Genomic DNA, 12,446 nt, shown 5'->3' with positions numbered 1-12,446 from the left:
AGCATCTCTGCCTTGGGGCTCTACTGATGACTTCACCCATCAATGTGAAAAACTCATCCTGCTTGTCCTCCGAGAACATTAGATGGCTGGAAGTGAAAAATATGAGAGTGAGAAAGAGAAAGACAGGGTAAAGGCTATGGGGGAGGGAAAATGAGAGAGACTAGTTGAAGGCTGGAGGGTAGTATATGAGAGAGAGAGACTGGCAGGCTGATGATCAGAAGCAAATGTGGGTGCTAGAGGCCAACAGTGCTGTACTAGCGCCCACGTTTGCTCCCGCCCGGTAACAGCCAGCAAGCGCATGTAATAACATGCTCGCTAACTCTGAATGCTAATTGCATGGAAATGCATGCAAACACGGGTCGTCTGCATTTCTCCCTCATGATCAGTGGGCAGCACACCAAACAAGGGTTCTGCTCTCGCTGCAAACCCTACTCCACCTCGGAGCTGGCGTTAGGGTTTGCAGCGAGGAAGGAATGGGAGAGACACACTGAAAAGGTCTGACAGGTCTGGGATTTTCTGCTAGTAGTTTGTAGAGACACCTTAAGGGACTAATTTACTAAACTTTCTTTGCCCACAGACACAGAATAGAAAACAGCCTTGATTTAATAAAAAATTTTGAGGCCTGTTATACAAAACATCCGGGCCTGATGAAAATGTTAAGAGTTTACAGCTGGCTGTTTTTAGTTTTTGCCTCATTTTGTCATAGTCTCCGTTTTGAAAGTTAAATGCTAGTGCAGTAGACTTCTTTAGTGTCTTCACTCCAGTTTTTAAGTCAAATTTGGTTACGTTATAATTACTATTGTCAAGTGGCCCCAACGCTATCACCTCTTATAGCAAATCATGTATTCGTCTTAAAACTAGGTCTAAAATAGCTCCCAGTCTTTTTGGTTCCTGAACCAATGTTCCGTGAAGCAGTCATTTATTTCTTTTAGATACTTTACCTTCTTAGCATGTCCTGATTGGTCAAAATTGGGGTAGTTGAAATCATCTATTTTTGTGTTGTCAAATTTGTTAAGTTTCCCTAATTTTTGTTAGCATTTTATCATCTGTCTGTTCATTCTGGCCAGGTGAACAGTAGTATATCTCCACTGCTATTCTCTTCCCTTTTGCACATCCAGAAGTGAGGACTTCCAGAGCAGGGCAAATCTTCATTGGTAAGTTATTTGCTGGGAAATTGCTTTTAAACTTGGGAAAGGCTGAGTTAAAAAGGTTAGCTCAGTGTCTTTATTTTTAAGTTACTCTACTTATATAGCAAAGGCAATTTAAGGAATTTAGGGTTTTCTTTGTTTGTTTAGCATTTAAAGTCTTTAATACCATTTCATAGGCTAGCAGTTAAGGGACTACTCTAGAGTTTACCATAACATCCCAGTGTACAGCACAACAGTCAGATGGTTACAGGAAACCTCAGTATAGAGTTTTAACTTTAGGGCTCTGTTTACTAAGCCACGCTACAGGCGCATTAGCATTTTTAGTGCGCACTAACCATTAGCACGTGCTGTGTAGGTACACAGCGTGTGCTAAGTTTGTGCACGCGCTATAAACGCTAGCGCACCTTAGTAAACAGGGCCCCTTAGTTTTGCAGCACAGCTTAGTTTCCATAGTATAACTACTACTACTACTACTTAGCATTTCTATAGCGCTGTACAAGTTTAAACATGGGGAAGGACAGTCCCTGCTCAAGAGAGCTTACAATCTAAAGGTAACAAGCTAAGTAGTCAGTATAGGTATCATGAATGGGGAAGGTGGTTAGGCGCCAAAAGCAAGGGAGAAGAGATGGGCTTTGAGTAAGGACTTGAAAATGGGCAGGGAGGGCGCATGGTGTATGGGCTCGGGAAGTCTGTTCCAGGCATAAGGTGATGCCTATAGTTTTAAAGCTTTAAAACTTGAACTTTCTGCCACAGCCTACAACATTAACAGATAGCCTCTAGAAGGCACAGCGAGGTCTAATTTAGTCTTGAATCTCACCCACTCCTAGCACAGCTCTTCATTTATAATCCATTATTCTAATTAGGATAACAAGGGAAGAGTCCTCTTACAGAGTTTTAATTACATTTCATTACTTTCTAAGAAGAAAATACTAAATAAATCACACAATATACCAGGGATTTTCAACCCAGTCCTCAAGGCACACCCAGCCAGTTGCAGTTTTCAGAATATCCCCTTTGAATTCAATGGGGGATATTCTGAAACCCAGTATGGCCACTTTTAATGTTCTTATGGAATTTCTATTCATAAAGATTGCATAGTGCATTTGTTTCCTGCAGAACTTTATCCTGCTTCACACAATGCTCTGTTTAATATACAGCACCACAGTTCCATCAATTTGATTCACCTTATCACTGTGATACTATTTGAATGCTGTATCAGTGTTCTAGTATTCATCTTCCTTCCACTGTCTCTGAGATGCCAATTATATCTACCTCTTCATTCAGATCTATATATTCTGTCTTCCATCTTATTTTTTCACAACTTCTAGCATTTGTATGTAGATATTTTAAAGTATGTTTTTTGTTTCTATTTGGAACATGCTTAGATTCTTAATTAGCCCTGTCCACTGCTATCTACTCTGTCTCCTCTTAAAGGTACCTAGGCTCTTTTTGCCTTTACTGCATCCTCTTTGTCAGAATGCCCAAACTTCCATGTTTGGTTGAATTTTTCAAAGATATATAATTCAGAATCATGAGCAACTATCAGCTTTCCACCATGATGACTCAGGGGGAAATGTTTTCATTTATAATCTACTTTTGTTTTGCTTTGTTTCCCCTCTTTCCTCTCTATATTTCTCTCCTTTCTTTCAGCCTAACTCCACCTAAGCTCATTGGTGAAAGCAGCCCAATTTTTCCTTTTAATGACAGGGGACTATACTGTTCCACAATGGCAGCTTCTCTCTAGAGTGGCAGCCAGGGGATTCTCTAGGCAGTAGCAGAAGTCTCTTTCCCTAGCAGCAGGGGGCTACCTTAAGCCACAATGGCAGCAACCACCTCTCTAACTGGTGCCCGACCTTTTCTACATGCAAAACCAGAAAGCCTGCTCACATTTTGTGAACTTGGAAGTGGGATTCTTGAGGACCAATTTGAACCTGACCTAGTGAGGGTACAGCATAGTTCTACTGCACTGCAAATACCATTTCTGCACAAAATTATCCAGTAATAACAAAACTTTGCATGGATTGTGCACAACACTTTTCTTCAAAATGTTTTACTCCAGCAAATCACTTCCAGGAATAGTGTTGAATCACTAGTGGTGGAGAGCCACATGACCACATTCATGGTAGTGCTGGATAATACTTCCCTACATATAAAAAAAAAACAACAACAACAAAACAACTGTGATCTGTGCGCCTGATTCACTTGTGACCCAGACAGACTACCAGATATCTATTCTGAACTCACTACCACCATACTGTATTCCTTAAACCAAGACAGCAGGTTAGCTAATGCATTGAATTTGAAAGTGTAGTCACTAGAAAAGCGGAAACAGAGCACCATACCCTTTCCAGGTTGAGGATAGTTGCCATCTGTGAGAGGCGAGCAAACTTGTCACGAATGGTCCAAGTAGTCACAGTGGTGAGGTAGGCAACCAGAGACCTCAGCTCCTTATCAAACTGCAAGCCACCAAGCTGAAAAACAGCAAGGCATACAAGTTAGAAATTCTTACTACTATGGTCACTGGATTATAGCAATACAAACTAACTGGGTGATATTCAAAATGATTAAAGTGGGAAGGAGTGACTCCTGCCTGCTTAAATTGCTTGTTTGTGGCTGCTCCAAAACTGGCTAACTTATGGACGTTTCAGGGGTGGAGCTGACTGCATAAGATAACTGGGCCACATAAATAGCAGTCATGTGATCAAGAGCTGAATATTGCACTTAACCACATAAGCTTTAGTGGCCAATCTAAAACTGGATATTTGATGCCGGTGCCCGGACATGGCCTAGCACTGAATATCTGGGAATACAGCTGACCGCCACCGGCAAGTCTACAGTCCACAACTAAGAGGGGCAAAAATCAAGCAAAACCATTGGAAGATGGTATATTGTAGACGTTAAAAGGAAACAGGAGCAGAATCCTCTTGTTAAATATAAATGTCCATAAATAACATGTGCACTAAGTCGAGACAGTATTCTTAAAAGACTACACCTTTGCCTTCTAGAAAAAATCTCAGTTGCTAAGCTTCATATAAAACACTAGTAAAAAGGCCCGTTTCTGTATGAAATGAAACGGGCGCTAGCAAGATTGTTCCCCCCCCCCTTCGCTGTGTTCCTCTGTCCCCTCTGAGTCCTACGCCACCCTCTCTCCCCTCCGAGTTCCATGGCCCCCTTTCTTGTCGTCCGATTTGCAGGCCGTCCTCCCCTCTCCCACTGCGCTGCAACTCACCAGTTTGTGCATAAGTTTCCAGGTGTTCTCCAGGGCCTTGTTGTCATTAGTGAAGTGTGTGATAGATATTGTGTTTTTGTTGTCAGAATGTTGTTTGAGGGGTGGGAAAGGGAGGGGTGGGCGTGGTAGGCTAGTTGGGAGGGGTGATGGTGTGTGTGAGAATGTTAGGGGAGAGGGGTGGGGGATGGTGAACTGTGAGGGAGTGGTGGTGAGGGAGTTTTGAAGGGGGGGGGGGGTCCTGCGTCCTGTGGTGATGGGTTGAAAGTGAGGGATCCTTCCGGTTGTGGTTTTGGTGGCTACCAGTAGGTTTTTGTTTTGTGTGTTAGAGAGTGTGTGTGTGAATGTTTGTGGGGGGGGGGGGGGGGGGGGGGGCGCAAATGAAACACCTTCATAGTTGTTACAGATGAAGCAATAATAAAGAACGACAACCTGGATGTAGCAGCTCATATGTTTGGTTGCTTTATTTTGAGTGTATAGCAATGACGGCTGCGCAGGACAGTGGAAATAGAGATCAACCAAATTGGCTTCCTTGCTTACAGGGAACTAAATAGGCTCACCTGTTGTTTGTGGTGGGAGGAGCTGTGAACGTTGTCGGTTGGCATCGGAGAGGGGCGGGTGTGGGATGTGCTGCGACGGTGGGGGCTTGGGGGGGGGTCAGTGTTGCTTGGGGGGGTGGGGTCGGCCCCTCACAGCGCCTTTCACCTCCATGTGAAGGCGCTGCCAGCAGAGGAACAGATGATCGTTTCCCTTCGGGCCTGGACCCTCCTTCCCTCCCTGTCCCGCCGTCGTCTGAGTAAATTCTGTGAGGGCGGGACACAGGGAGGGAAGGAGGGAGGGGCGAAGGGAAACGATCATCTGTTGCCTGCTGCAGCGCCTTCACTCGGAGGTGAGAGGCGCTGTGAGGGGCAGATGGAGTGAGCAACGGCGACCGCGAGATTAGATGGACGGGGGGACCGTTTGCATGTCATGCGAGACGCGTCATTCGCCCGCCCTCGACGTCATCACATTGTGGCGCGAGGGCAGGGCACACAGTCTGTGGCAAACCGGATATCTCGCCCCTTCAAGTTTCCGGTGAGGCTTCGTTAGAATGTGGGGTTGCCTTGTATATAGAGAGATATTGATTATTTTGTAAGGTAACAAACACTAGTAGCGTGTAAACCACTTTATGTTCTAAATTTTGCAGCTTGTTCACAGAAAACATTGAAATAGCAATAAATTAGGAGCAAACCTTATGTAAATTCTCTATAGCTGACCATAGTTGTTACCACTGGAGGCTTGTCCAGAGTCTGTAAGAAGTTCGTCAACTCAAAATAGGTACTTGAGACTTTAAATTATTTCCAATCTATATTCTTGTGACCAAGGCCCTCGAGTTTCTGGGTTTCTTTGGTGCCTTCCTCCATAGCCAGAGTACCCAACTCACTGGGCACAGTGACACAGAATCGATTGCCTCCAAGATCAACAGCACAGCCCTGCTCACGTCTCTGGGTGAAACTCAGCTTCCTGCTATACTCCGAGAGCCCTGGGTTGTAGAGGGGATTCGAGATCCAAAGGGATCTCTCATTTCCTGATGCTCCCCACTATCCCTAGTCCTCTGTCTCTTTTCTTATTCTCCTCATAGATCTCTTGTCCATCTTCCCGGTTTCCTCTCCATCTTCCTGCCTCCCTCCTGCATTGTCAGTTATAACTCTCTTCCTAGTCCTCCCCTCCCTTCCCAATCAAGGTCCTCCCTTTCTCTACTCTTTCCCCTTACCAGCACTCTCAACCTTATAGGGTCTTGTTCTTCCAGACACACTCTTCCCACCAGCCCTTTCTACCTACAGACATCTCTCCCTTCTTTGCTCCCTCCAGGCAACTTCTCTCCTTATCCCCTCTTTTTACATACTCTTTCCCTTATTCTCCCCATCTGGCACATTAACCACTGGCGCAGTCAGCTCCACATTTGCCTTGATTTCCCTCTAATGAAATAAACATTTTTAAATAACACAACTGGAAGAAAGCATGGCTTGAAACACTACCCTTCTCCTGATCCTCATTCTCCTTACTATTCTCACTTAATAAGGCATCTTCTGCAGCAGTGCAAAACCACTTCCTGTGGTATGAGCAGTGAGATTCACACAGTGTATACCATGAGATTAGCCTTACATTGTGGTAGAAGATGGCATCCTATTAAGCACCGATGAGCTACTATTGGGGTTGTTCTTGATCACAGAGAGAGTGGCAGAAAAGATGCTTGTATGAAGTACTGGTGTATACTGTCAGAATAAAAACCCTGCTTAGAAGTATCCCATCACATCCCAACAAGGAAAGCTCAATCCATGCGGCCCCTTCCTAGGTGCGGGTAAGTGGAGATACCTAAGGCTATCTGGCTAAATAATGGTCAGTGGATCTATCCTCTGTAAAATTAGCCGAACCTTTTTAAGCTCAGCTATAATACTGCAAATTAAGTTAATTTCAAACAAGCTATACAGTGGCGGCCCTATCATTAGGCCAACTGAGGCAGGACTTCAGGTGGCACTCTCCAGGGCAGCGGCATCTCCTCCTTACCTCATCAAACCTCTTTTCTGCATTTACCTTCTTTTTTTTCTTTTCCAAAGGGCAGCAGTGGCAGCGACTCCCATAGGTTGCTCTGCTGCCCGGCACCGACCTCTTCTCCCTATGGCATCTGCCTTTTGATGTAACTTCCTGATCCCTCAGAGCAGGATGCAGTACAGTGAAGAGGCTAGTACGGTGGCTTGGCAGCCTATGGGAATTGCTGTCGCTGCTGCCTTTTGAAAAAGACAAAAAGAAGATAAACATGGCGAAGAGGGTTGTGGAGGGAAGGGAGGAGATGCCAGGACCGTGGTCAAATGAGGGCCGCATCTCATCCCTGTCTCAGGCAGCAGATTGCCTTGAGCCACCCCTGCAACTATATAATGTATACACATGCTTTAGACAAACCCCTTAGTTATACATTTTATATAAGGAATAAGCTACTATACTACTTCCAAATTTACCAAACTAGCGGATATTATAAAGGTAGCGCTTGCTATTACAACAAAACTCAATAGCTCTGACTGATAAAAGATGGAATTGCCATTAAGACACTGCTCTGCATCATACTTGTGTTAACAAGAAAATATTCCTGGCAGAAAAGCAAGAGAAACACTGCTGGCTTACCCTGCTAAAGGTAGACTTCAAAACCACTTTTTCCAGCTCTATAGCAACAAACTGGTCATGAGACTAGTGAGGTTATCATAGATACCAGTTGACAAGCCAGCCTGAAAGAGAGATGAAAAAATAAGAGGGTGATGTCCTTATTTCTGGAACCATGAAACTTAACTACTACTTGGCAGGACAGAATGCAAGGAAGCTTAATATCATTTAACCATTTCCTTAAGGCAGTGGTTCTCCAAACCTGTCCTGGGAAGCACCAGCTACTGTAGTTAGGCTTTTAGAATATCCAAGAAGATATGCATGAGATATATTTAGATACACTACCTTCATGCCACTCAAATTTTACCTCATTGCATGTTCATCACAGATATCCTGATGCTCCTCCATGGCAGGTCTGAAATTATTTGAGGATTGGGAGTGTTTACTGTAGTTCATACATAGGAAGACATCTTACATATAATATTTCTGACAATGAGGCTAATGATCCCAGTATGCATACTTTTGTGTAATTATGGGCACTCTCATATTACTAGACAAAACTATACTTACAGAATGAAAATGAAATTACAGCCAGAATAGAATGCTCCATTTAACTAAAACAGTTCCCTAAGTACAGGGGCCCGATTTTATTGCATTTCTTTTCTAGAAGTTGTGGTCTAAGGGAAGGACGCATTGTTGCATTTATTTTCTTTAACATTTTGTGACTAACACAAGAAAACCCTCCTTTGGCCTGATCTGCTGCCTCCTCCGTCTTACTATACTACTTATCATCTGTCTTGCTCCTGGGCCCAACTTGCTACTGCTCAGGGCTGGACCAAGGTATGTGATGCCTTAGGTGACGCCTTCAGTTTGCATCTCCTCCCTCACAGGGATGACTCCTAGCCTGTAGTCTAGCCAGAGCCAGTACAAGGGTGGTGGGTGTCCTAGGCAAACCCTGAGCCTTATATACCCACCTTAATTAAACTTTCAGGCCTCTAGCTTGTAGCCCCCCAAGATTTTGATAATTAACAATTATGATCATTACACAAATGTTCTATAACATTGTAGGTTACAGTAAGTGCTGATGGTTCTCTGATTCTGTGTAGCTATGAAAGCCTATTTTGGTTGATTGCAGCTACTCTTTGCTGCACCAAGAAACTGCTGCCCTAGGCAACTACCTAGACTTGTCTAATGGTTGGACAGACCCCGCGTCTAGTTATCTCCCCTTCCTGTTCTTAGCCTCTCCCTTTCCTTAGCCTTCCCCAATGTGTCCAGCATCTCCTCTTCCTGTCTTTAGCCTCCCCAGCTGTCCCAAGTTCCCCTTCCCATCCTTAGCCTTACCTGTGTCGACGCATCTCCCTCTTTCTCCTCCACCCCTTCCACATGTCCCTGATCCTCTGCTCCCTCCTATACTGCCACCACCTTGTTTCTTCCCAAAGCTGCTCTGAAGCACTGTAAAGCAACGTGCATGCTGCCAGGACCTAAGCACAGGCACATACTCAAAGTCTGTTGGGTCTCACCTCCTCTGGCATGACATGCTCTCTGGTCCTCCTCTGTTGCTGCAGCCCTCTACCTCTGCTGGGCTTCCCTAAGTAAGTAAAGTGTTATGCGCACCATGAAGCTGCTGAGCGCAGGCATGCACTCAAGCTCTGCTGGGTCTCACTCCCTCTGGCAGAGCATCAGAAGGACGAGACCCAGCAGAGCTTGAGTGAATGCCTCTGAGCAGCAGCTTCACATTGTAATACCGCTTTATAGTACTAACGGGTGGTCAAGGCAAAGATGGAAGAGGAGAGGGAGCAGGTCTCGTCCTGCTGTGCCAACAACCCCTAAATCCTGCCACCTAGGTGGGCACCAAGTCTGAACAGTGGTAGAGTCAACCCTGTTCCTGCTATTGCTGGCTTCCTCCCGCCAGGGCCTGATTGGCTGCTGACACACCTTCCTCTATCCCTCCCTCCTGGGGTCGATCTACAGTTGCCAGCTCCTCCCAGGCCCAATTTAAATCTGCCCTCCATCATCTCTCCCCCAGGTCTAACCTGCAAATGCAGCCACCTTATCCCTTTCTCTCTGGCCCTGATATGCCACAGCAACAAATAATTTTAGTAAATGCTGATAATTTCACATTTTTCCCTATGAATTAGCTTAACCCTACTCTCCCGTTATCCTACTCACCTTGAACTCTGCCATAAGCTGCTCCAGGTTAATAATGAACTGTTGCACCAGGGGTCATTAGCTCATAGTCATTGAACTCTTCCTACAGACAAAAACACAAATATTTTCTCTCATTGATAGTCCTCTGTATAAACCTCTGGTGAGCTCTCATGTGTACAATTCTGGGATCATACTTTTAAAGGGATACATACAGGATGTAGTCAGTCCAGACAGCAGCTACTAAAATGGTCAGCGATCATCATAAGCATATTCAGCAGAATTGAAAATCTCAATATAGTAGTTTTTGGAGATAGAGCTGCTTGGTGGAAGAAGCAGCTTTGGGGTTAGTTTTGTGGATGGGGACAGATTGCAGGATGGTAGAACAGTTGCTGGGGAGTTGTTTTTTGGTGGGGCAGGGCAGTTTACAGAATGGCGGAGTAGCTGCGAGGGGTTTTGTTTTAGGGTGGGGTAGTTGCAGGTGGTAGTTTTTTTTTTTTTTGGGGGGTGGGGCAGTTACATAAGAGTTTGGCGGCGTAGATTTTGACAATGCAGGTAATTTGCAGGATGGTGGACCAGGTTATGGGGGGGGGGGGGGTTGTTGTTTTGGGGGGTGGGGTAGTTTATAAGGGTAATTTATGGGGACAGGGTAGTTGCTTGGAGGTAGGGCAGTTGCAGGAGGCAGTTTTTTAAAGGTAAGGGTATATTGTGGGATCATAGCTCAGTTGTATATGGGGGCAGTTTAGGGGATGGGAGCAGTTTGCAAGATGGTGGGGTAGTTGAGGAAGTAAGCTTTTGGGGTATGTAGGCCACTGCTAGCCAGCTTTGGTGTGCACTTGAAAGCTAAGCTGGAAGCATATAACTCCTGCCATGAAACGATATGGACTTGTACAGCAGTTTCTGACATACAGCTGCAGGTGAGAGGTTGTGGACGTTGTTTTACTCTCCAACTGTTGTACCGGTGTAAACTGGCTTATAACTCTGACCCTGAAGTAACTTCTTATCTGTGAGGTCTATTTGGTACAGCCATACTACTGAATATGGTTCTTCCCTATGTGGTGCCTACTGGAAGAATCCTGTCAGTATAAATGCCTGAAAATGCAACCAATCAGGAAGATTTTACAAGAGGGTAGTATGACCGCATAGAGAGCAGAAAAAATAAGGTGGTTCAGCAGAGGGGGAGAGCAGGAAGCTCTGGGACTGTTCGTTTTTGCAGTATCTTAGCTTTCTCTGTGTTTCTGGCCCAGTTGTCAGACTTTGGCCTTTTTCTTTCCTGGTGCCAGACATGAAAAGTTTACTGACCCCTTGCCTCTCTTTCCAGTCAGCTCTCTGAACAGAAAAGGACTATGTTGGACTTTTGCATTCTCTTTACTACCACTCGGTTCATATCGGTGGCCAAGCTGTCAGTTGCATAACTCGCTGTTTTATTGGGGCAGCTGTAGTCTATGTGAGGAAAACTATTCCAGTTCCAAAGAGGCCTCTGAATTAGGAGTTGGGGTCTCCTCAGCCACTAAAAAGTTATAAAATGGTTCAATTCATACTCCTAAAGGGATTAGATAGCCAAAGAGATTTAGCTGTAATGTGTGGGCAGACTGATATTTGGTCCCTGGTTTATTTCTTATCTATATAAATAAGATTTTAGTTGTTATGTGACATGAAGTCTTTGCACCTGAACTGTAAATGAGAATATTTGTGTATCCTATTGCTTAAGTTTATGATTTGTTTCTTACTCTGTCTTCTCATAATAAAACTACCTGTGCATATAGAGGGTTATTTCAGTTGCCTTTTTAGCTGACAATGGGAGAACTCATGGGAAGATCAAAAGCCCTGCGCTGTTCCAAACAGCACTCTAAAATAGCACTGGACAGTGTGGGGCTTTACCGCACCTATCATTAGAGATAATTGCATGCAAAATTTAAGCACACAATTCTGATCATGGGGTAGTAGAAGTACAGGAGGATTGTGCCTAAATCCTCCAGCACTTGTTTGACAGCCCAGACCTCTCAAAAACAGGGGCTAGAGGTCCATGGGACCACATACCACAACTACCCCCGCCCGAACAAAGCGAAACGGGGGCTGGAGGTCCAGTGGACCTCGGGTCCCCCTGCCCCACCCTCCGACACAGGATCGGGGGGGGGGGGGGCTGGAGATCCAGTGGGCCTCTAGCTACACCACTGACGTCCATCTTTCGACATAAATCGGAAGATGGACGTCCAAATCGGTATAATTGAAACCCGATTTAGGATGTCCCAATTGCCACTCTGTCGCAAGGACGGCCAAAGTTCAAGGGGGCATGTCAGAGTACCGAAGGCGGGACTTGGGCGTGCCTAACACCTTGGACGTCCTTGACCCATAATTGAAAAAACAAGGAGTCCCTGACGAACACTTTGACATTTTCACCCGGACCTGTTTTTCTTACGGACTAAGGCACAAAAAGGTGTCCGAAATGAGCACATGAGCACCGGAGAGAATCGTGGATGACCTCCCGTTACTCCCCCAGTGGTCACTAACCCCCCTCCCACCCCTCAAAAAACAGCCAGCCTCAGATGTTCATACTCAGGTCCATGACAGCGCATGCAGGTCCTGGAGCAATTTTAGTGGATACTGCAGTGCACTTCAGACAGGCGGACCAAGGCCCATACCCCCCCCCCCACCTGTTACATTTGTGGGGGGAACAGCGAGCTCTCCAAAACCCACCACAAACCCACTGTACCATTTATAGGTGCCCCCCTTCAATCATAAGGGCTATGGTAGTGGTGTACAGTAGTGGGTTTTAGGGGGCTCAGCATACA

General features: G+C 45.3%; 1 pseudogene; it reads right to left on the bottom strand.

Moving 5' to 3' along the window:
* Positions 1 to 12,446, bottom strand: part of LOC115471303 — a 101,184-nt pseudogene that overhangs the window by 24,253 nt on the left and 64,485 nt on the right.

This window comes from Microcaecilia unicolor, chromosome 5 (genome assembly GCF_901765095.1).
Source record: "Microcaecilia unicolor chromosome 5, aMicUni1.1, whole genome shotgun sequence".
NCBI lineage: Eukaryota > Metazoa > Chordata > Amphibia > Gymnophiona > Siphonopidae > Microcaecilia > Microcaecilia unicolor.
Note: the sequence above shows the minus strand (reverse complement) of the source record. Positions and strands in the feature narration are given on the sequence as shown.